General features: G+C 46.6%; 1 long non-coding RNA gene across 1 annotated transcript; it reads left to right on the forward strand.

The window, feature by feature from the left end:
- Positions 1-9062: 9062 nt before the first annotated feature.
- LOC147691764 (uncharacterized) lies at positions 9063-23911 on the forward strand. The gene is made up of 2 exons (XR_015299791.1): positions 9063-9482; positions 23601-23911. It is a non-coding gene; the product is annotated as an uncharacterized LOC147691764 (long non-coding RNA).
- Positions 23912-25071: the final 1160 nt, after the last annotated feature.

Genomic DNA, 25071 nt, shown 5'->3' on the forward strand with positions numbered 1-25071 from the left:
TTCTCCACATGCTCAAAAAAACATTTCGCTGGATCCCCACCGAAACCAGAAAAACAGTCACCCATGCTCTGGTCACGAGCCGACTGGACTACGGAAACACCCTCTACACAGGTACCACCGCTAAACTCCAGAAGAAACTCCAACGAATCCAAAACGCGTCAGCCAGGATCATATTAGACATCCCGCGCAACGAACACATCTCTGATCACCTGAAAGACCTCCACTGGCTACCCGTCAATAAGAGGATCACTTTCCGACTGCTAACCCACGCACACAAATCACTCTACGACATCGGACCAGAATGCCTCAACTCACGACTGTCCTTCTACACCCCCTCCCGCCAACTACGTTCTTCCAGCCAAGCCCTCGCCACTGTACCTCGCATCAACAAGACCACCATGGGAGGCAGATCCTTCTCATACCTGGCTGCTAAAACATGGAACTCACTCCCCACTTACCTTCCCCTTACCCAGAACCACCTAGCATTCAGAAAGCAACTTAAAATGTGGATATTTGACAAGTAATCCTCCTCCCCTCCCTAAGCGCCTTGAGACCCTCTGGGTATGTAGTGCGCTATATAAATTCTTTGACTTGACTTGACTTGACTAATATCCATTACTACAACGCTATCTTCCTGAACGCAGATCTAACGCATCTCCCCGGTGGATAAGCTTTCTGGGAGGCTCAATAACAACACAGGAGACGTAATGGATTGGGCAGGCCCACCAAGTAAGGGAAAAGGGCCTAAGCAATACAATTCAAATAGATCTTTGGTCAACTTTAATTTGGTGCATGTCTCGTGGCACATGGTAGATTTCTGTCATCCCGAAGAACTGGATGAACAAGAAAATAGAATTGAAATAATGGAGATATCACGCCGCTTGCCATTTGTGGAGGGAGCATTGACCCTGGGCAGGGAAGCCCCGCTGCTGCCGCACTGACCCCTCGCCGCCACCGCACTTTGGACCTGTGGGTGGCCGCTGAGAAGGGGAAAGAACTACAAATCCCAGCATTCCCGGCCAGAGGAGTGCAGCGGGACCACGCCCACAACCGTGCCTTGCCGCGCTAAAAGCGCGAGACTCTTCCGGTGGAGCGGGGGACAAATCACGCCGCTTGCCATTTGTGGAGGGAGCATTGACCCTGGGCAGGGAAGCCCCGCTGCTGCCGCACTGACCCCTCGCCGCCACCGCACTTTGGACCTGTGCGTGGCCGCTGAGAAGGGGAAAGAACTACAAATCCCAGCATTCCCGGCCAGAGGAGTGCAGCGGGACCACGGCCACAACCGCGCCTGGCCGCGCTAAAAGCGCGAGACTCTTCCGGTGGAGCGGGGGACAAATCACGCCGCTTGCCATTTGTGGAGGGAGCATTGACCCTGGGCAGGGAAGCCCCGCTGCTGCCGCACTGACCCCTCGCCGCCACCGCACTTTGGACCTGTGCGTGGCCGCTGAGAAGGGGAAAGAACTACAAATCCCAGCATTCCTGGCCAGAGGAGTGCAGCAGGACCACGCCCACAACCGCGCCTGGCCGCGCTAAAAGCGCGAGACTCTTCCGGTGGAGCGGGGGACTAATCACGCCGCTTGCCGTTTGTGGAGGGAGCATTGACCCTGGGCAGGGAAGCCCCGCTGCTGCCGCACTGACCCCTCGCCGCCACCGCACTTTGGACCTGTGCGTGGCCGCTGAGAAGGGGAAAAAACTACAAATCCCAGAATTCCCGGCCAGAGGAGTGCAGCGGGACGACGCCCACAACCGCGCCTGGCCGCGCTAAAAGCGCGAGACTCCTACCGCGTCGCGGGAGCGCCGGGCGAAGCCCGGGCAAAGGGCCGGGTCGGGCGCACCCCTCTAACACCGTTTATTAAGGTATCCCAAAGGTATGTTGTCTCTCAACAACCTCTGACTGTCTGACATTTGTGTTTGTGGATGAACTACAACATACTCCTACTTTCTTTCCTATATTTACTGAGAGGGACAATACGCTGACTTATACTCAATGAATACGTTCTTTTATGGACTTCATTGTATCATACGGTATCATACGGTGCACGGCTTATTATTTTACACTTATTGTCCTTTGTCCAGTCTGAGTAGAAGTACTATTGAAATCTACACTGTGAATTGATTAATATACTAATATTTTTCACTATGTCTACAAGGGGCAGCCGCAGTAAAACTGCAGCCGGGGGAGCTCCAGTGATTGGCCCTATAGACAATTTTATAACTAGGGCTAATGACGCCATAGATCAGGGCATTCTACTCCTGGAGCGTAGGGTTTCGCATGATCTAGCCCAAGCTAAACGATCATCCCTTGGTCTTATTGCATCGGCAACTACAACTACCCAGGCTAGAACTAGTAACATCAGACCCTTAATTGATGTACGTGCCGATATACATACTATACCAAATGAGGTAAATCTATCTGCATCAATTCCACTGATAGACTCTGACACAGACACTAGTACGGATCTGGAGAAAACTCCCAATCTACCTATTAATCCTACCCCAGAAGAAATATCCTTAGACAGTACGAGGCAATTAAGAGGTAGGCGGGAGGGTGTCATTCAAAAACAAGCTCAACATGCATTAAAGCATTGCATGCCTACGGTTAGGAAACACAGTATGCTCAAACGAAAGCCCAGGAAAGGCGCTAATACCAATCCACATTTAAGTACGAGCAGGACAAAGGCAACTGTTGAGGCAGACAGCGAGGAGCATCAAGGGGGGGTGCTAGGTACTGAGGGCAAACTTGATGCTAACATTGCAAATGAACACCTGCTGGAAAGAATGGGTGAACTACTTAGTATCTATTTGTCACCCATAGAAAGTAGGCTCACACGCATTGAAAAACAATTAGCTGAACTAAGTATCCCTATCAAGAATATCTCTAGAGAGGGCGCCCCCAGCGGTGTGGGACTTAAATTAAGTTCCTCAAAATCTGTATGCACTAAACCTAAGAACCCCCCAGCCCCAATTACAAATATAATACTCAAACCCCCGCAGGTCTTAGATAAAGGGATTACTGCCAACCAGTCGGCAGCAAATTCTAGTACTAACCATATGGCTACCCCTCATACCACCAAAGTAGCATTATTGCCAGGGAAAGGCCAAAATACTGAGCAGCTGAAGGGGATCTCTATGAGCCAACCCCATAACCCTTCAAATGATTCTCTTATGGTTCAGCCTCCCCAAAAAATTATTAGGCAGATTCAATCACGTATTAACCTACCACCTGAATGTGGGGCATACGTGTTGGTTCTAGTCAATGTTTCTAAACTAAGGAAGGATCAAGAAGAAACCCCTATATCCCTCAAAAACAAAACTCTACATTGGCTTATTGCAAACTGCAATTTCCCTATAGAAGGGGCAAGGGAGATCATTCACACCCAGAGAGTGGGCTGGATAGGCCCACTGAGAAAAAAGTTTGAGGGGGATTGCATAACAATAAATTTTAAGAACCCTCAATGGGCGGAAAAAACATTGGCTAGTGCGCCATTACCCTCACCATGGGAATTTAATACCACCCTCCTTCCATTAGGCTATTTTTACAGACATTTGATATCCCCAAAACAAAACATGGCGAATAATTTCGCCATCCCGCACCAGGATTTAAATTTTGGCGCAAGGATTAAGTCTCCACTTTTTTCCCAGAACCAAGATCTTAATAACCTGAATGGCCCCGCTTGGCGTCATCAGGCCCCAATGTTAGCACACCCTCTGCATTATCGCCAATTCCCAACCATGCCCCATTATGACCACAGGGAAAGGGCATATCCAGCATTTACCTCTAATCAATACATACCGATGAATGAAGCTAGGCCACTATTTAACATTCCTACCCATAATCGGTTCGAATATTTTTCTAATTTAGACGAGCAGGACTGACTGGATAAAATGGTCGACAGTAATACCAGTAGTCAAGTTACAAATAACGGAAATGAGGGATACTTATCACTAGTCGCAGAACGTATAAATTAAAATAGTCCGGCTAGTGATATGTATGCCAATAGTGGCCCACCAGTAGCTGTTAACACCATTAAGGATACACCGAGGAGTGCTGGGAGTAAGCCCACCAAACATTGTAGTATCCATGGGTTATCAATCCTCAGCTGGAACGTGGCGGGGCTGGAATCTAGGCTTTCAGACCCCGTATGGGCTGAGATAATTGACGGCATGGATATTCTCATGTTTCAGGAGACATGGGCCGTTGGGAATTTACATATAGAGGGTTACCACTGTTTTAGTATAACATCATCCAAACCTAGTTTTGGTCGAGCAGTGGGCGGTTTGTTCATTGGGATTAGGATTCTGGCCGGTGGTTCAATTAGAGACTTGTCCAGCGGAAATCCGAATATTCAAATCCTTGAATATAAGTTAAAGTGAAAGACCAGGATTTATTTAATCAATTTTTATAATAATGATTTTTACCACGTACCGAATATGAATTTTCAGGCATTGTCAAAGGCTCTATGTAACCTAGAATGCAACCTATTAACTGATATAGAGTCAGGAATTTTAATCGGGGTTGATTTCAATGCTAAATTAACAAAGAGTCATGGGACTGAGGACAGGACTTACCTGGACCAAGCGGAACGCAGGGGCATCGAACTAGCTAACATATTAACTGAATTTGCCCTTGGTGACGCCATGAGAATAGGTTATAGTCCTATTGCCCCCCATGCCCCCCCCGTTCAAAAGTAGGGACAGCAGCTCCACTATTGACTATATATTTATGTCACCTCTTTAATAGATTGTATAGTAAAGTCTACAGTGATGGTGACATCATTCAGCGATCATAATCCATTGATAGTAATCCTGAACCTTGCACCCAGCCCTGTTTTTATAAATCTGAACGGTGCAAGGGATATCACACCCTCAATTGATGGATTACGACTAAAATGGAGGGGGTTGACTGTGGGGCAATCTTGGATAGCGTACAAATTACACACCCGCACTTGATTAAGTCTTGCCTGTCTATGATTGGTAATCATGATAAGATAATCGCAGATTTTGAAGTACTGTGTTCTACTATAAAAACTCTCTTGTCAGTCCCATTACCTAAGGAAGGTAAAGACCCAAGGTGGTTTGACTCAGCCTGCTCATTAGCTAATATGGAACTAATGCCCAGATGCATCAAACTTCTTTTTTGCGAATCCTAATTTGCGAAAATTACCGAATCGCAAATTAGGATTCGCAAAATGGTATGCATCATTATTTTCGCATTTTTTTTGCAATTCGGTAAAAATCGCAATTTTTACCAAATCGCAAAAAAAATGCGATTTGGAAATTGCGATTTCTCAATTCCCATTCATTCCTATGGGCTGAAATGCCCATAGGAATGAATGGGAATTGCGAATTCGCAATTTCCAAATCGCAATTCAACAAAGCATTTCAAGGGTGGAGAGGGGGGTCCAAATGACCCCCCCCTGCACCCATGAAATGCACTTTTAGCTATAAGTTACATACACACATGTCCTAAGGACATGTGTGTCTGTAACTTAACAGTTTAAAAAATGCATTTTTGTGCATTATTAAACATTTTTGCAAATTACCACGAGGTTCAAACTCGTGGTAATTTGCACTTGCTATTTTGAAATTCGCAAATTTTTAAACAATGATGCATTGCATTTAAGGAATCGCAAAATTGCGATTCCTTAAATGCAATCGCATTTTAGAAATTCGCAAAATTAGCGATTTTGGACAAAATCTAATGATGCATATCAACAAGCATTTTTGGAGTCGCAAACGGCCGATTTTAAGGAATCGCACCGTTTGCGATTCCAAAAATGGTTGATGCATCTGGGCATAAGAAAGGCACTTAACACCAAACCTAGGTGCAAAACGACCGTCCAGATAGCCAGGAAACAGTATAAAACTAAAATAGCAGAAAGAAAGGCAACATTGCTTTCTGAACAGTGGGAATCGTTGGTGACCAGTGCAAATCTGGGTGGCAGCGGCCCTTTTTGGTCCGCAGTCAGGAAAACAAGAGAAATGGGTAAGAAGCTTACTCCAATTAGCTGCAACATAATTAGCAGTGTATGGGAGACCCACTTCTCAAAAATTTATGCAGCCCCATCTGAGGAGCTGCTGACTTCAACCCCAGGACAATTGCGCGGCCTGCAGATTGAGGCCCACGAAGTTGAAATAGCTATAAAAGAGAGCCTTGGAAACAAGGCACCTGGTCCTGATGGCTTGCCCATAGACATTATTAAGTATAATTCAGATCTATGGGCACCAATTCTCCTTAATGTTTTTAACAGCTTACCAACAGCGGCCGGCCACATGGGCAACTAGTATTATCATCCCAATCTTTAAAAAGGGAGACAGGACGGAACCAGCTAATTACCGTCCGATCTCCCTTTTGGATAACACCTTAAAAATTTTGGGACATATAATTTATAATAGAGTACTTGAATGGACTGAAGACACAGACTTACTGGATCCATGCCAGATGGGATTCCGGAGTGGGGTAGGAACAGTGGAGCAATGCTTGAATTTGAAATTAATAATCGATAAGTACAGCATTGCTCGATCGTCCCCTACCTCCCTTGCTTTTATGGATCTTTCATCCGCCTTTGATTTAGTGAATAGATCCAAACTCTGGACAATCTTATTAAATAATGGTTTAGATGATACCCTTGTCAGGTTCCTTGCCTATCTCCATACTGACCTGAAAGCACGGGTCAGAATTGGGATGGGTGGCGACGTCTCAGGAGCCATTGACATAGGCAGGGGGGTGAGACAGGGGTGCGTTTTAGCACCCCTATTGTTCATCATTTACATTAACGGTCTATCCAATTGCCTGAAAAAAGTCACTACTGATGTCCCGACAATCCTAGGGAAACCCTTACCAGTACTTTTATATGCAGATGATGCGGTGCTCATTGCCCGCACACCAAATGCTCTTCGTCTACTTGTTCATAGCTTTGTTCATTTTATGGAGGGACTAGATTTGCGGGTCAATTTAAAAAAATCTTTTATTATGTCTTGTGGCCCCGGGAAAAGGAAGCTCAATAAAATACAGATAGGCACAGATAAACTCGAATCTGTTCCCACATTTCCCTATTTAGGATTGGTTTTCGCTGCGAACGGCTCGTGGCATGGGCATTTGGCCCACTCCACGAGCAAGTTCTCGAAAGCCACCAATTCTGTTTTGTGCCTGCCCCGCCCGAAGAAAATTGGTGCCACTAAAGCTATTTAAAAAATTTTTAGACTACAATGCTTACCTGTTGCCTCATATGGAGCGGAGGTCTGGGGGTCGGGAAGCAGCCCATGCATCCAACAGGAAGAAAGCCGTTTTTGTAGGAAAATACTGGGCGCTCCGATCTCATCCTCTGATTATATTTGCCATAGCGAATTAAATCTTCCATATGTAAGTGACTTTATTAGAGCCAGACCAGCGCTTTTCTGGATTAGAGTCTGGAGGAATAACGCTGCCGCCCTCACACAAAATATTATAAAAGACTGTTTAAACTGTGATCATGGGATGGCGATTCCTTGGTCTCAGGAGTTTTTAAAATACTGAGCGCAGTGGACAGAGGAAATTTATTCATTGATCCTACTACAATTGAACCTAAGGATAATGGTGAGGTTAAAAATGCAATGTACGCACTTTACAATATTGAACGGATAGGAAGAGAATCCCTGAAATCAACTGTCGCAAAATATCTGGGGAATGAACTGTGTAGACAACCACTCCCGCCCTTTCTCTCCCTACCTATGTCTAGCTGGGAGAGATCACTTTTGTTTCGTTTAAGAGCGGGCTCAGTGAAATTTTTGTTGTCTTTTCCATTGGGTTATCGACATACCACTGATTTTAATCCGTGCCCCTGCGATGGTGTCAGTTCCCAGGATGATTTGCACTTCCTATTCTTTTGTAAATTTTATCTCAGATATATCAAATGGCTTTTAACTCCTTATTTTAAGAAACATAGACCACTTTCGCTTAATGAGTCCTATAGAATGTTGGTTTCCTTGGATTCTGATAAACTAATTTTCCGCACTAGCACTTTTCTGAGACTAATAACACGAGTGCGCAAAATGATGGAAAATCCCTGAAATTAGTCTTAATGGAGCTGAACTGTATTGTATCCTAAACTATGACATTTTTTTAAATTATAAAATTTTCGTATGAATGTATAATGTAAATGAATTGTTGTTTTTAACTGCGGTACTTTTATGAATTTTATGAAATTCGAATAAAGGTCTTTTGAACTTGAACTTGGAGATATCCGCAAATAATCGAGGCAATAGTACCTTTAGGGCCCTCTAGGCGTGTTTTTATTGGTTTGAGTGACTACAATCTTCTTATGAGAAGGAGGAGATGGCGTGTGCTTAGCCCTGCTGTGTTTTTCTTCCAGTGTAAGAAATTACCCGAAACCTCTGGCTGATGCACACACGCGTTTGAATGCATTATCTTTGTCTATAGGTATAGGTGGGTTCAAGTAGGGCTCGAGTCGGGGTACCACGCGGGTGGACGGCGTCCCCCCACCTAATTTACCGGGGGGACACCATACCCCCTGCCAAACAGCTGGACTTCACTCTTTGGCCTCTCTGGGATGAGGAGCTCGGCACCTTTTGTGAATTCACTTCCTTTCGTGACGTCACTTCCGGTGACAGCGTCCCCCACTTCTTTCTTCTGAACTTGTGCCCTGCGGTTCAAGTTGTTCGACTATAATGAAGATACTATAATCCTGCCACCTCAGCCGACCTGCTGTTCATTAGGACACTGGATGCAAACAAAACGTCAGCACCTACAACTCCCTCCTCGCTCCCCGTAGCCAAATCTCCAAAGCTGGATAGATTTACACTGCCTTTAATCCGCAGCATCCATAGCTGACGCATTTGCGATGAGGTATCTGCCCACGGAGGAGGCACTGTGCTGATAAACCAAAGCCGCGCCATAAGGCTCAGAAGATGAAACTCCCTCAAACGAGAAGGAGATAGTGGCAGAGAATGTGAGATCGAAACGAAAGAAAGGAAAACAAGAAAAGAGACCGAAAATATAAAATGTAAATGAGAGGGAAAAGAGAAAGCGGAGAAAAGAGGAGAGGCCAAAGGTGAAGGAGGCATACATGGAAAACATATTGATTCGTTAGAAGTAAATAAGGACATTCCAAGAAAAAGGCAAAGAAAAAAGGCAAACCGATGTGGAGAAAGCGATAAAAAGAGGAAAACGTGGGTCAAATGCATAAAGAAATAGAAATACAGGAAATAAGTGCTGCAAAAAATAACTAACGGAGGACAGAAGTCGAACGCTGGAGAAAGAAGTGCAGTGTGCAAAGTAAGTCGGTAGAAAACCGAGAAGGAAGAAAGAAAAATCAAGAAAAACGTGAAAGAACGAGGGTGCTAAACAGGGAGACGGAAGGAAGAGGAGAAGGAAGGAGACGGACGAGGGGAACGGTTGGTTCCCTAGGGAAGCACAAAATCAAGAACGCTGGAAAAGTTCTACCATATTAACAGCTTTTTGCGGCAAGTCGGCACTTTGTCTGGTGAGTCTCTTTACTGAAGTCCCCATGTAATGTTTTGTTGAGATTATTCAAACGTAGGTTCAGATGCGCTGGCGGGAAGGGGATGGTTTAATGAAATGTGCCCAGTGTTGAGATGAAGTTATAAAGGAACTAGAATGGCACAATCCTGGTTGGTGGATGCAGATGTGGGGGCACAGGTCCCTACTACTAATTTACATTTTTATAGTGTTTACAGCAGGTGAATCTGTAACTTTTGATTAGAAGAAATAAGGGGGCTGATGTGAAAAAGGTTTTTTTCCCATTCTGTGTCTATGGGAAATGTGTTAGTGCACTTGTCTTAAGATCCAATACATCAGTTAGCAAGGACTTCAGGGTGTGATGTAAGGGACGGAGCTGCTGACTTTGGAACCGGGGAACCAGGTTCGAGTCCTGGCCTCGTCTTAATATCCTGTGATTCTCGGGAAATCACTTAATCTTCCAATGCCCACAAAAAAAAGTGTCCTTGTGTAATGTAACTGGAGCTCATGTAAAGCGTTCCACTACCTTCTATTCGGCATGTATAATGCTGCAAAAATATATTAATAATAAATTGCCATATGTAGGTAATCTCTATTTACCAATTTTTAAATACCGAATTTTACCGATTCGGTATTTGAAAATCGGTACATAGTATGTAGGTAAATATTCGATAAGTTTTACCGAATCGGTAATATTCAGTATTACCGATTTGGTATTTACTGATTCGGTAATTCCCATTAATTCCTATGGGCCTGGTATGAATGAATGGGAAGCCATTCACTATTACCGATTCGGTAAATACCGAATCGGTAATAGCGGGAACATATTCAAGGGTGGCAGGGTGTCACATTGACACCCTGTTGCACCCCTGAATCGTGCACATGTGGCACTCATACATGCCCTAAGGGTATGTATGTCTGCCACATGGCACTGAAAAAAAAGCAAAAAATTGCTTTTACTAAGGTATTCGGTATTTACCACCAACTTCTAGTTGGTGGTAAATAACGAATCCTGAATGCTAAAATGCACTTACTTGAGTGCCTCCTACATAGGAATTAAGAATTTGGGAATTTACTGAATCGGTATTTTAAGAATTCGGTAATTTACCGATTCCTTAAATTACCGATTCGGTAAATTACCGAATCCTTGAAACCTGCCTCCTACATCTCTTATCCCTAAATACTGGTCGGTAACAGTGAAATTTACCGAATTTCACCGTTATCGACCGGTATTGCCTCACCTACATATGGCCCCTGATGTCAGCAGGAATGACATCACATTATCCGACCCCAGATGACACTACGATGCGGAGCTCTTCTTCCAATCGTAGCCCTTCTACCGCTTCCTAAATGATGCTGAGGATGTAGGTGAAAGGCAAGGAGTGTAAGCTACAGAAAATTAACAGCAGTCCAAATGCTCTGTGCGCTTTCTGTTCCTAGCACTGTCTCCATGAACCCTGACACCACAGTAGAAAGAAACAGGCCTATCCTGTGGAGGTGAGTGGGCATTATCCTCCAGGTCCCACAGTTTTCAGACACCTCCTCCCCTTCAGCAACATGTATGTGTAAATTTTAATTTGCATGAAACCTGTCCTTTTCATGAATAATAAGGCTGATTTTGAGGCTAATTAACGGTGAGGAACCAGACAACAGTGTCATCTTAAGAATTGTTAGGACCCCGGCTTAGACATATTTTAGGACCCCTGTTCAGAAAAAATTGAATTTTATATAAAAAAAATTCTGGCAATTCAAGACCACATCACGCACAATAATATTGAATTATAAATTAAATATTCAGAATAAGTGTCACACAAAACCTGTTGAAATAGATCTCGCTCAGGGCTCCAAAAATCCGCAAAATAACAGTGGGTTGAGAGAAAGTGTGAGAGGTAGAGGGAGGCAGAGATAGGTTAAGATAGAGAAATATAGGTGGGCTAAAGAGAATAAATATCACTTACCTAGGGGGGGCCTTGAAAAGTGGGTAGCCCTGGGCAATTGCCCTCTCTGCCCATGCTTTCAAATGTCTCTGCGGACGCCATGTTTTCACTTTCCCTGAAGTGATTTTCTTAAATACTAAGATACAGGTGCTGCATATCACATCTGGCCAAGAAAGGAAGAAGCACTGCATTCAATGTTTGCCTCAGGCTTCACACTAACTCCTCTTAGGACTGCTAAATAAAGGTCAAGTCAGAGGTAGAAATGGCCACCGCTGTACACATCTAATAGATGTCAGCTCTTAATGGGGTTTCAACTTGAACTCTTTCCAAAATTCACAGCAACATGTGTATGAGGAATATTCTGTTTAAAATGTTTAAGTGGTACACCACAGTTCTACTGAAAGGCCTCAGAGTGGAGGGAGATGCAGGAAATCGGAGCTGATGCCTCAACCACTTTTGGCAAAGCTGCCTCATGCTTTGACTGACTAACATCTTCCATTCGAAAAAAAGCTATTTTCTCAAACCAGCTTGTCACCTGAAATTAAAATCCATTTATGAGACATACCACAATGCTGGATTGTGAGGGAGAAGCGGTTCTTTGAATGGAGAACAAGGGGAGTTCTAGATCAGGGTGTCAAATTAAGTACCTTAGGTTTCTCTAAAAGCAATCAATGTACTTTTCATGTTATAAAGATCAAGGGCCCGATGTAGGTAAATCTGATTTACCGACTCTAGAATACCGAATTTTACCGATTCGGTATTCTAGATTCGGTAACTCAGATGTAGGTAAAAAATTGGTAATTTTTACCGAATCCGTATGATTCGGTAATGAGGCCCATAGGAATCAATGTCAATTTCCGAATCGGTAAATACCGATTCAGTAAAATTACCGATTTTGCAAGGGGGACAGGGTGTCACTTTGACACCCTGTTGCACCCCTGATTCAGGCTTGTGTGCCATGTGACACACATACATGCCCTTAGGGCATGTCTGTGTGCCACATGGCACAGGTGTACATGCACAGATGTGCATGTACACAGGAATTCGTTATTTAGCATGCAATAGTATTACATGGTAAATAACAAATCGGTAATGGCCTGTGGCACTGTTTGAAGTGCCACCTACATCTGTATTTACAGATTCGGTAAATTTACTGATTCGGTATTTTACAGAATCGGTAAATATACCGATTCTGTAACTATAAGGCCCCCTACATGTCAAACAGCAAATACCAGTCAGTAACGGCCGAAATCGGCCGTTACCGACCAGTATTTGCCGTCCTACATCTGGCCCCAAAAGTTTAATTATCGTACTCCATCCACAAACTGAAGTTCCTGGTCAGCGTCTGATCATAAGTGGCACAGTAATTGAGAAGCACTGTAACCATAGTTACTGGTACCACGTGATATCTCTCTCCCATTACAATTCTGTTATGTCAAGTCAAGTCAAGTCAAGTCAGAGAATTTGTATAGCGCACTACCTACCCAGAGGGTCTCAAGGCGCTTAGACAGGGGAGGAGGATTACTTGTCAAATATCCACGTTTTAAGTTGCTTTCTGAAAGCTAGGTGGTTCTGGGTAAGGCGAAGGTAAGCGGGGAGTGAGTTCCATGTTTTAGCAGCCAGGTATGAGAAGGATCTGCCTCCCATGGTGGTCTTGTTGATGCGAGGTACAGTGGCGAGAGCTTGGTTGGAGGAACGTAGTTGGCGGGAGGGGGTGTAGAAGGACAGTCGTGAGTTGAGGCATTCTGGTCCGATGTCGTAGAGTGATTTGTGTGCGTGGGTTAGCAGTCGGAAAGTGATCCTCTTATTGACGGGTAGCCAGTGGAGGTCTTTAAGGTGACCAGAGATGTGTTCGTTGCGTGGGATGTCTAGTATGATCCTGGCTGAGGCGTTTTGGATTCGTTGGAGTTTCTTCTGGAGTTTAGCGGTAGTTCCCGCGTAGAGGGTGTTTCCGTAGTCCAGTCGGCTCGTGACCAGAGCATGGGTGACTGTTTTCCTTGTTTCGGTGGGGATCCAGCGAAATGTTTTTCTGAGCATGCGAAGGATGTTGAAGCAGGAAGAGGATACGGCGCTGACTTGTCTGTTCATTGAGAGTGAAGAATCCAGGATGACGCCTAGGTTCCGTGCGTGGTCTGTCGGGATGGGTGCTTTTCCGAGGGCTTCCGGCCACCAGGAGTCGTCCCATGCAGAGGGGGATGTCCCTAAGATGAGGACTTCTGTTTTGTCTGAGTTCAGTTTCAGACGGCTTTGTTTCATCCATTCGGCAACTTCTTTCATTCCTTCGTGTAGGTTAGTTTTGGCGGTGCTGGGGTCATTGGTGAGAGAAAGGATTAGTTGAGTGTCATCCGCGTAAGAGATGATGTTGAGGTTGTGTTGGCGGGCGATGGCCGCGAGGGGGCTCATGTATACGTTGAAGAGGGTGGGGCTGAGTGAGGATCCTTGTGGTACGCCACAGATGACTTCAGTGGCCTCGGACTTGAATGGTGGGAGGCGGACTCTCTGGGTTCTTCCGGTGAGGAACGAGGTGATCCATTCAAGTGCTTTTCCTTGGATTCCGATGTTATTGAGACGTTGTAAAAGGGTGCTGTGGCAGACCGTGTCGAATGCTGCAGAGAGGTCGAGGAGGATGAGGGCGACTGTGTCTCCATTGTCCAGCAAAGTTCGAATGTCGTCTGTTGCTGCGATGAGGGCGGTCTCAGTGCTATGTTTTGCTCGGAAGCCAGATTGTGAGGAGTCGAGGGATTTGTTGGCTTCGAGGAAGGCGGCGAGCTGGTTGTTGACCGCTTTCTCGATGACTTTGGCCGGGAAAGGAAGAAGCGAGATGGGGCGGTAATTTTTGAGTTCGGTGGGGTCCGCTGTGGGTTTTTTCAGAAGGGGGGTGAGTTCAGCGTGTTTCCAATCTTCCGGGAAGGTGGCGGAGTTGAAGGAGCAGTTGATGACGTCTCGGAGGTGCGGTGCTATGACGGAGTCTGCTTTGTTGAAGATGTGGTGAGGACATGGGTCTGTGGGGGATCCTGAGTGGATGGAATTCATCAGGCGGATTGTGTCCTCAGTGGAGATTGGGTTCCAGTTGTTAAGGGTGTTCATGGGGGGAGAATGTTCAGCAAATGGTCGGGTGGGTTGGTCTCCGGGTTGGTTGTCGAAGCTGTTGTGGATGTCTGCAATCTTGTTGTGGAAGAATGAGGCTAGGGAGTTGCAGAGGGCTTGGGAGGGGGTGATGTCGTTGGAGTTGGCTGAGGGATTGGTAAATTCCTTGACGATGTTGAAAAGTTCCTTGCTGTTGTGGGCGTTGTTGTCAAGTCGATCCTTGAATGCTGTTTTCTTGGCCTTTCGGATAAGTTGGTGGTGAGTGCCGGTGGCGTTTTTGAAGTCGTCCTTGGTGCTGGTGGTTGGGTCTTTTTTCCAAGCTTTTTCAAGGGAGCGGCAGAGTTTCTTGGACTTCTTAAGATCATCGTTGAACCATGAGGCCTTCTTGCTGCCAGGTTTGCTTTGACGTTTTTTCAGTGGTGCTAGGGTGTCGGCGGTGTTGGATAGCCATAGGGTGAGGTTGGCGGCGGCTTCGTTTGCGTTAGAAGAGTGGGCTGGAGTGTTTAGAAGGAGTGATGTGGAGATCTGGTCCGTGGTGATTTTGTTCCAGTTTCTCTGCAGAGTTGGTTGGAGGTGGTTGATGGGTTTCGGCTTGTTGTAGGTGAAGTGAACGCAGCTGTGGTCAGTCCAGAGGAGATCCGAAGTGTGGCTGAAGGAGACATGATTGCTGGAGGTGAAGATGGGGTCGAGTGTGTGACCTGCGATGTGGGTGGGGGAAGTGACTAGTTGTTTAAGACCGAGGTTGGCGAGGTTGTCTAAGAGGGTGGCGGTGTTGCGGTCGTTGATCTTTTCAAGGTGAAAGTTGAGGTCTCCCAGAAGGATGTAGTCTTTGGAGGGGAGCGCGTGTGGAGTGATGAAGTCCGTGATGTCTTCACTGAATTTAGCGCGGGGTCCTGGTGGTCTGTAGAGGAGGGTGCCTCTGAGAGTGGTCTTGGGGTCGATGTGGATCTGGAAGTGAAGGTGTTCGGAGTTAACGAGGTTGGCGTCAGAGCTGGTTGAGATGCGGATGGATTTCTTATGGACGATAGCGATTCCTCCTCCTGTGTGGTCGGTGCGGTCCTTGCGTGTGATCTTATAGTCTTCAGGGATGGCAATGGTGATGTCTGGGGCGGAGGAAGCGTTCATCCAAGTTTCTGTTAGGAAGGCGACGTCTGGAGAGGTGGTGTCTAGTAGATTCCATAGGTCGATGGCGTGTCTGTGGACCGAGCGGGTGTTGAGGAGGATGCACCGTAGGTGGGTGGGGTCAGGAATCTGTGTTGTGGTCGTGGCGGAGATGTTGTCGGAGCCGCTGAATTTGCAGGAGTAGCAAGAGAAAGGTCCATGGGTGTGACCAGGAGCGGCTTGGACGCATTTGGGGGCGCGACCGGGGTTAAGGGCTAGGAGGGTGGCGGCATCGTAGGTAATGCGGGAGGGCTTGGCAGCGCGAGGGGCAGGGGGTCTGGCGCTGGGCGCGGTCCAGGCGCAGACGGGCGTAGACGGGCTTACCATACAGGACTTACTTAGTGGTGTAATGCAAAATGATGGGGTCTGCCATGCAGAATGTGATAAGGGCCAGAGTCTCTCATATCTCACAGATATTCATTGACCTTGGGATGAATGAGGCTCTCCATGAAGGGTTGGGGCTCCCTGTGCAACCGGTGTTGCAAGGGCTTACGCCTCTGAACTTACTGTGTCTACACCTGCCTTCCCCCAATACCAGGCCTTATTTGGCTGTGAGTTCCACTTGCCAAGTAGCAGAACTCTGCCCTGGTTTTACCTCATCCCCTTATTTTAGGTGCAGAGAAACTAAATGACTAGGAATTGGGAGGAATGATATCTTCTGAGAAGATACCACTTCATTATATTTGTGATTGGGTCCTTAGTGGGTGAGGAAAAGAACACATACACTTTCTGGTGAACATTGCTGTTTCCTAAGTATCTGTGCAACAGCAGTAACCAAAGTCACAACCACCCATCTCAGATTGCTAAGCAAATTATAGGACTGCCAGAAGATATAACCAGCGGTTTTCACAGCATGCCTCCCATGCTTTTTTTGTTAATCCCAGGCAGATGCAGCTATGTGGAGTCCCCCAGGACTCCAGACCTTATATTTATATATATAGATTCTTCCAGAGTTCAGGGCTCTCCCAAAATGGCATAATTACTAGGTATGGGTTAGAAGTGGTCGGAGAGGTATGCCCAAATAGCAGCCTTCACACGTATGACACTCTCGCAGACTTATGGGAGTTTGGCACAGGTCATTTTTTTACATATAACGCCCTGCTTGCTGCGGTCCAGCATAGCTGGGGAGAGGGAGAATCCAAAACAGCTCCAAATTATATCCTAAGGATGCTCCTGACATAAAGGATGGAGAGAAAGGCTATTACATTACTCTACACTACCATCTCCCCTTGATTTTACCAGCACTCAGTGGCAGATAATAGAGAATTCACAGATGAAGAATGGAAAACTATCAAACAGTACTCCAAGACGAGGAACTCACAACTTAAATTTCCAAATTACCCACACTTAACATATCTTACACTCCAAAAGATAGCACAAATGTATATGGAATTTGCAGGTAGTTGCCCCCGATATCAGAAGCCTATGGTGGCTTTTCCACATTTGGTTTGGGAGTGTGGAGTAATCAGACAATTGTGGGCTGAGGTAGTGGCGAACCTAACTTGAGTTGTCAGGAAGGTCCCCCAGGACTTAACATACTGCATACTAGGGATGATACCCAGGCCAAAGCACGCCAGATACACATGTAGAATATTAGACATAGCATAAGTACTCACCAAATGCTATATAGTCATAGTCTGGAAGGCACCTAGTGTGAAGTTTTGGCTACTGGAGTTCCAGAAATGGACTATTGCTGAACTTAGGACATGTGCAGTGCAGGGTAGAATGAGGGGTGCTGGGCAGGTGCTATGGAATGGGATACAGTTCTGCTGGTGTTGCAAGCCAAAACAGATGAGAGGCCACAGTGGAGAGTAAAGAACTTATTCAGCATCATGGATTAAGTACATTAAACAATGTAGTGTGATCTGTTTGAAGGAAACGTGGCTCACTGGAAGCAGTCTACCACTGGAGGGTTATAAGTCCTCTTCTGTCCCGGCTATCCCTTCTCACGTAGGAAGACCGAGAGGGGGCCTTGCTATTTACATCTCCCTGGCAGTCGAATGTAAGTTGCTGGTTCTGCGTACGGAGAGCCTGTGTATACAGTCTCTGGTGCTCTGCAGAGGGACCCACAAGCTAGGCCTCATACATTTTTACAATTAAACATCCTGCATCATGGATGTATGTAACATCACCTCGCTAGGCTCCTTTGTAAGGCAGCACCTTAATACCTCATTTTGTAACTTTGTGATTGCTGGGGATTTTAACATTCATACTTGCGGTGATTCCAGGGTATTTAGTGTGGCTGAACTGGGTTGCCCATGCGTGCAGGGAACCCACTTTGAACATTCCTCACAAGGGGAGACATTGAATGGCCTCCTTTATGAAATTGATTTACTGTCTCATGTGTTTATCTGATCAATCAATCAATCAATCAAGAAATTTGTATAGCGCACTACTCACCCAGAGGGTCTCAAGGCGCTTGGGGGGGAGGGGGGGGGGGTCCGTTATTGCTCGAATAGCCAAGTCTTGAGTTGCTTCCTGAAGGAGAGGTGGTCTTGAGTAAGACGGAGATGGATGGGGAGGGAGTTCCAAGTCTTGGCTGCCAGGTAGGAGAAGGTGGCTTTTTGGATGCGTGGCACAGCGGCGAGAGCATGGCTGGTCGATCGTAGTTGGCGGGTGGGAGTGTAGAAGGTCAGGCGGTCGTTGAAGTATCTGGGGCCTAGGTCGTGGAGGGCTTTGTGTGCGTGGGTGAGGAGGCGCAACGTGATTCTTTTGCTGACGGGGAGCCAGTGCAGGCCTTTCAGGTGTCTGGAGATGTGGCTGTGGCGGGGGATGTCCAGGATGAGTCGTGCGGAAGCGTTCTGGATGCGTTGGAGTCTTTCCTGCAGTTTGGCGGTGGTTCCGGTGTAGAGTGTGTTTCCCTAGTCCATCCGGCTGGTGTCAAGTGCCTGGGTGACGTCTTCCTGGTTTCGGTGGGGATCCAACGGAATATCTTTAGGAGCATGCGTAGGATGTTGAAACACGAGGACGAGACGGCGTTGACTTGTCTGGTCATCGACAGGGAGGAGTCCAGGATGAATCCCAGGTTGCGTGCGTGGTCCGTTGGTATGGGTGCGCTGCCTAGGGCCGGGGGCCACCAGGAGTTGTCCCAGGCAGATGGTGATGGTCCAAGGATGAGGACTTCCGTCTTGTCTGAGTTCAGTTTCAGACGGCTGTTCTTCATCCACTTTGCTACTTCTTTCATCCCTTCGTGCAGGTTGGTTCTGGCGGTGGCGGGGTCGTTGGTGAGGGAGAGGATCAGCTGGGTGTCGTCGGCGTAGGAGATGATGATGAGGCTGTGTTGGCGTGCAATGGCTGCGAGCGGGCTCATGTATACGTTGAAGAGGGTGGGGCTGAGTGATGATCCTTGTGGTGGCCGCAGATGACTTCGGTGGCCTCTGACCTGAACGGGGGGAGGCGGACTCTCTGGGTTCTTCCGGTGAGGAACAAAATGATCCACTCCAGTGCCTTCTCTTGGATTCCGACGTTGCTGAGGCGTTGTACTAGGGTGCGGTGGCAGACAGTATCGAACGCTGCGGAGAGGTCCAGGAGGATGAGGGCCGCTGTTTCCCCATTGTCGAGCAGGGTTCGGATGTCGTCGGTGGCTGCGATGAGGGCGGTCTCCGTGCTGTGATTGGCTCGGAAGCCGGACTGTGAGTGGTCGAGGGATCCGTTCGTCTCGAGGAAGGTGGCCAGCTGTTTGTTGACGGTCTTCTCGATGACTTTGGCAGGAAACGGGAGGAGCGAGATGGGGCGGTAGTTCTTGAGGTCGGTGGGGTCTGCTGATGGTTTCTTCAGAAGGGCGGTGAGTTCGGCGTGTTTCCAGCTCTCCGGGAAGGTGGCGGTGTTGAAGGAGGCATTGATGATGTCCCGGAGTTGGGGTGAGATGACGGATTCGGCCTTGTTGAAGACGTGGTGGGGGCATGGGTCGGTTGGTGATCCGGAGTGGATGGTGTTCATCATGCGGGTGGTGTCTTCAGTGCTGACCGGGGTTCAGTCGCGGAGGGTGGTGGCACGGGGCGTCGGATCCGTGGTGGGGTGCGTGGTCTGCTCGCCGAAGCTGTTGTGTATGTCTGCGATCTTGCTGATCCCTGTAGCGAGACTGTCACTCCATCTTTCAAAGGTAGAGGTGATGGATCATTAATAGATTTTATTTTGATATCTTCGCCTCTACTAGATTTATTTTCAGGATTTGCGATACAAGCAAGTGTCCATAGTGATCATAACCCCCTGTGTGTTCATTTCCATTTGCCTTTAATGCTGCATAGAGGGGGGCTGGCCAGAGTGGGGAAGTGAGACCAATAGTTGGTGGGAGGCGGTTCAAATGGACCCAGATATCTCCAGACGGATTTTATAAGTACATATCAGTCGTGTGCGCTAATGAATTAGCTAGGTGCACCACATTTACCTCAGCACCGGAGGAGGTCCTTAGCGCTTTTAACATCATTACAGGTAAAATGAGTGACTTCTTAAGCGTCCCTACCCGGCGCTCTGTTATTCAGTCCCCCAGATGGTTCGATTCCCTCTGTTCCCAGGCAGCTAGGCACTTCCTAGAAGCACTAAATAGGTGCCCTAGTGACCCTATTTGGGTGAGATCGCGCCGAAAAGAGTATAAATTAGAACTAGCAAGACGTAGATCCGCTCTAAAGGATGAAGCATGGAGGGAGCTAATTGAGGCAAGTACGCTGAGGGACAGCACCAGATTCTGGTGCTTAATTAATTGTCCCTTTCTAAACCCTGAAGAAAGGAGAGTGACAAATACCCACATCAAAGAGGAGGAGTGGATTCTTCATTTTGAAGACATGTTTGAATGCCCCCCTGAGTTAAACGGCTCTTTCTCCGGGTGGACGGCACACCTGACCCAATTAAGGATGGCATTATTGGATTAACTAGTAACAAAGCCCCGGGACCTGATGGCATCCCAGCTGATCTCTTTCAATCAGATCCAACCCTTTGGGCGCATGTTCTTGCTGCAGTTCTAAATGCAGCTGCAAGGTCCGGCTGTCCTGAGTCCTGGACGACCTCAACCATAGTGCCAGTTTTTTAAAAAGGCAATCCTGACAGCACCCATTGTTATAGACAGATTTACGTATTGGACTCGGTGGTCAAGGTGGTGGGCCGAGTGCTGTTGGACAGACTGACAACCTGGACAGATGAACATGCCAATCTATCGGATATCCAGTATGGTTTTCGTCCTGGGAGGTCAACAATGGCCCAGTGCCTTAATCTGTACATGATCCTGAACAAATATACGGTTGCCTTCTCACTGGTTCCTGCCATGGAGAAGAGTGGATTCACACTATGTATGGACTAATTGTAAATAAGATGTCTCATAGGTCGATAATATACTCTATTAACACCTTGGCTACTTGAGATATTTGTTTGCTGTGCTGGATCATAATAGAAATGGGTGTGTTCATGACGAGCTCAGCTCGTCATGAGCACAGAAGGGGTTAAGAACTGCCATTTGCTTTAGGCCCAGAATCAATTATGTTATTTGAGTTCAGAGTTCAATTGATATGGACCATGAATGTAAGAAGTAATTCATGTAATGAATAATAGAACTACTAACTGCAGATGTAGTGGTTGGAAGGGCTCTGTGTTTCGAAAGGACTCACTACAACTGAGGGATATACGTTCTTGAATTTAGCTATTTAATTTGAAAATGTCAATAAAAACATTAGCAAAAAAAGAGGATGTGACCTATCAGGAAGCATAGACAATCTCTTCTCTGGCTTCCACTCAAAAAGAAAAGTAGTTTAGAATGACAATGCTGTCCAAGGATCTTTCAAGGAATATTCACAATTTACTCCCCATGTGGACTAATCAATTTGGCTTAGAGCTGGTAATACTTTGCTGATTAAAAAAATTCCATCAAAGGGAACAAAGGGGCCGATTAGGATGGCGGTGAATCCACATCCTCTGGGCCGGCGGAAGCCACCGCCGGCCTGGAGGATGCGGATTCACCGCCGCAGCCACAGAAAACACCCACCGCCAGATTAGGATGGCGGTGGGATTGCGGTGAGTCCAGTGGCGGACGGCAGGTCCGTCCGCCGCTGATTCGCGGGGTGTGGTGGGCTATTTGGTGGCGGTGTCTGCAAGACACCGTCAGCCAAATTCGGATGTGCATTGAAACATGCTTTTCCACAGCGGCTTTTCCGCCGTGGAAAAGCATGTGGTCTTTGCTGTTTGGGGGCCTGTTGTGGGCCCCCAGGGTGTCGGGGGTGCACATGGGGGTACCTATGGTACCCCCCAGCATTTACATGCACAAAGCGGCAGGCACCGCGCGGTGCCTGCCGCTTTGTACATGTAAATGTAAAACATGAATTTTTATCCTTGCGGCGGGTGCTGCTTCAAGCAGCACCCGCCACAAGGTTAAAGATACAGGATGTGACCGCCAGGGTGGCGGTCACATCCTAATTGCACCGGAGGGACCGCTGCTGCCCCTGCGGACGGTCCCTCCACCTCGGGGGTGGCGGACGGACTCAGGTCCGTCCGCCATCCTAATGAGCCCCATAGTTTTTAAACTACAGCTATAGCCTACAATATCCTTCTCTTCAAATATAGGAAAGTCACCAATAGCATTAAGGATATTTCATAAAACAGTTTTTATGTATCTCCTTTATAGGCCACCTTGAATTCCCTCCCTCACACCTCTAGATTAGAGTACAGTGGCACAGTGCATACAGACGTGTTAACTAGTAGTGTGCACTATACACCAATGACACAACACCTCATATCATAAGGGACGTATTTGCAAGCAGAAGGATGCTAATGAATGGCATCCATGGTGACAAGAAATGATAAGAATCACTCATTTCAAACAATATTTGCCACGCATAAGGAATCGAAAGGACGACTCTCTTTGGAGGGCTGAAGACTAGTTCAATAACTGCTTCATGCCTTAACTCCAAAAATCTAGCTTTGTAGGCAGGTGGTACCCACAACAAACAGCCTCAGTTAGCATCATCCTCAGTAAATAACAAACTTTTCTTCTAATTGGATGACATTTTTTGGAGTCACTGGAATAATTTCTTGCAGCCTATTGCCCTAGCTTTCTCAACCTAACCGGCATCAGGCTGTTTTACACTGGGCATGTATCTAGGGTCTCGGTTGTGCCTCCATTCTCAAAATGACCAGCACAATGCATGTTCATGCAGTCCAGGTTTTTGATTAGCCAACTACATCAACATAAGGATGAGGAGTAAGTGGTCCGACCTTTCTCAGTGGCAAGCAGTGGACAGATAGCACTTTTCTGTACAGAGATAGGCCACAAAATGGTGGTAAAAGTCAGAAAGTAGGGACAATTATCCAGGGATGAAGCCATTATTCTGGTTTCATAACAGTATTTCCTTTAGCCGGGTCACTTGTAGGTTGACTGAACATGGATACTTAGAAGGATTCATTAATCCATACTCATGTTTGTACCCCACTTTGAACATTATAACATAACTTTTACCTTGGGTCTGTTTGAATGAACTGTGATTAGCTTTTATTTGCGTTCGAATGTTCTTGAGATATTTGTGAAATTTCTATCTCTAGGAAGGAAACAGCAATTGTTCTTCAGCTCCTATGTTGATTTGGATTTGCCAAAGTGATTTCACTTGGTAAGTTAGCTGCCACATAGCTGGGGGCCAGTGTGTGCATTTGTAGCTAGGAACTCAATGTTTCTCAAGATATGTTGTGGTCTGGTTGGTAGGACTATGTGTCTGACTCTGAGAAGCACTTTGCTGCCTTTGGACTAGGTTTGAGCCATAGAAACACCATACATATATACGAGTCTGAATTCCAAAGAGCAAGATTGGCTCTGATCTTGAACAAATGCCTTTAATCGTTACAATAATACTTTTGTAGTTTAGAGGACATGCACCTGAAAAACCTTTATAATTTAGGAGTTCATCCAGAAAAATCTGTTTGAAGATTGTTAAATGATCTCTGTCTTCTCTTCCACCCCCCAGCCATGTCGAGGGAGCAGATTGAGTCTGTGGTGAAGACGGTGGAGGTACTGTTGGCCGAGGTGGATCAGCTGAAAAACCGCTGCAGGCGGCAGAACGAGGATGTCAAGCTGGTCATCGAAGAGCTGCAGAGGGAGAACCGGGACCTGTCCGAGAAGTACCAGCAGGCCGAACGCGATATGACCGAGATGAAGAAGTCTATAAATGAGCTCATGGACATCAAGCTGGCCTTTGAGGCCCGGGAGAGACAGGTGCGGAAGCTTAGCAAGCAACTCTAGCTGGCTATACCAGAGGAAGAGGTGCACTTTTCTACAGAGGAGAAATTCCTGGCATGAGTCCACCAACTGAACCACTTTTTTTTCTGATGACATTTGCAGGCCAACAGAGAGGCTAGGGCCACAAACGTTAAGCTTAGGAGTATTCTTCTTCATTTTGGGTAGGCAGAAACTACCATGACAGTGAACTACATGGAGCAGAAACGTGGAATATTTGGACTCGCAAGAGAATCTTAAAGCACATGACAGGCAACTGGGAAAGAAAGGTGCCACAACTGGCAAATCCACTCTCATACATGTAATACCAAAGGGGGAACACTTTATCAGGGGAAAGAAAGGTGCCACAACTGGAAAATCCACTCTCATACATGTAATACCAAAGGGGGAACAATTTTTATCAGGGGAAAGAAAGGTGCCACAACTGGAAAATCCACTCTCATACATGTAATACCAAAGGGGGGACAATTTTTATCAGGGGCTTACTTTACTTTTTATGACAATGTCCCCTGCTTATTGATCATTTGCAGAAGTATGTAGTTATTAAATATGAAAACGTTTGTTTTCATAAGAAAGTGGTGACTTTTCTTTTATTTGGACATGGGGGAGGTAGATTAGTGCAGCTTGACTCCACAATCTCACAAAATGTGGATTTATCTACCTGGTAATAAAACTGTGCGTCATACTTCAAAGATCAAACAGTGTTCAAAGCACAGCATCAGGGCTGGATTGGGATCCAAAAGCAGCCCTGGCAAATTCTGTCAGACTAGCTCCCATACTGTGTGTAGAAAGCACAGCGAGTGAGCCTGACCTGTGAAAAGGGAGCTTGGTTGGGCTCTTCTAAAACAAATGTTTGAAACAAATTGCATATGTAGTTGGCAGGGTATGCCCAGACGTGGGTCCCTTGCTTTCTTTGCTACTGGATTCAAGCTAGCCTGGCTGATCAGCCAGAAACCGGTCCCAGGATGCTTGTTTCCTGTCCAGGGAAGACATGGCTTGGCAGTTCGGGCTGGACTGTTCCCCTGAGGCACAGGGTCAGACTGATTTGCATATGGCCATGTCTGAACTGGGGTGGCGGAATGAGCTAAAAAATGATGATGGATCAAACCCAGATCACTTGACTGGGGGTGAGTGCTTGCAATGGTCAGCACTCCGTCCATCATCCCCTTTGGTTTTGATATGTAGTTGCAACACATTTTTCA

This window comes from Lissotriton vulgaris, chromosome 9, assembly GCF_964263255.1.
Source record: "Lissotriton vulgaris chromosome 9, aLisVul1.2, whole genome shotgun sequence".
Classification (NCBI taxonomy): domain Eukaryota; kingdom Metazoa; phylum Chordata; class Amphibia; order Caudata; family Salamandridae; genus Lissotriton; species Lissotriton vulgaris.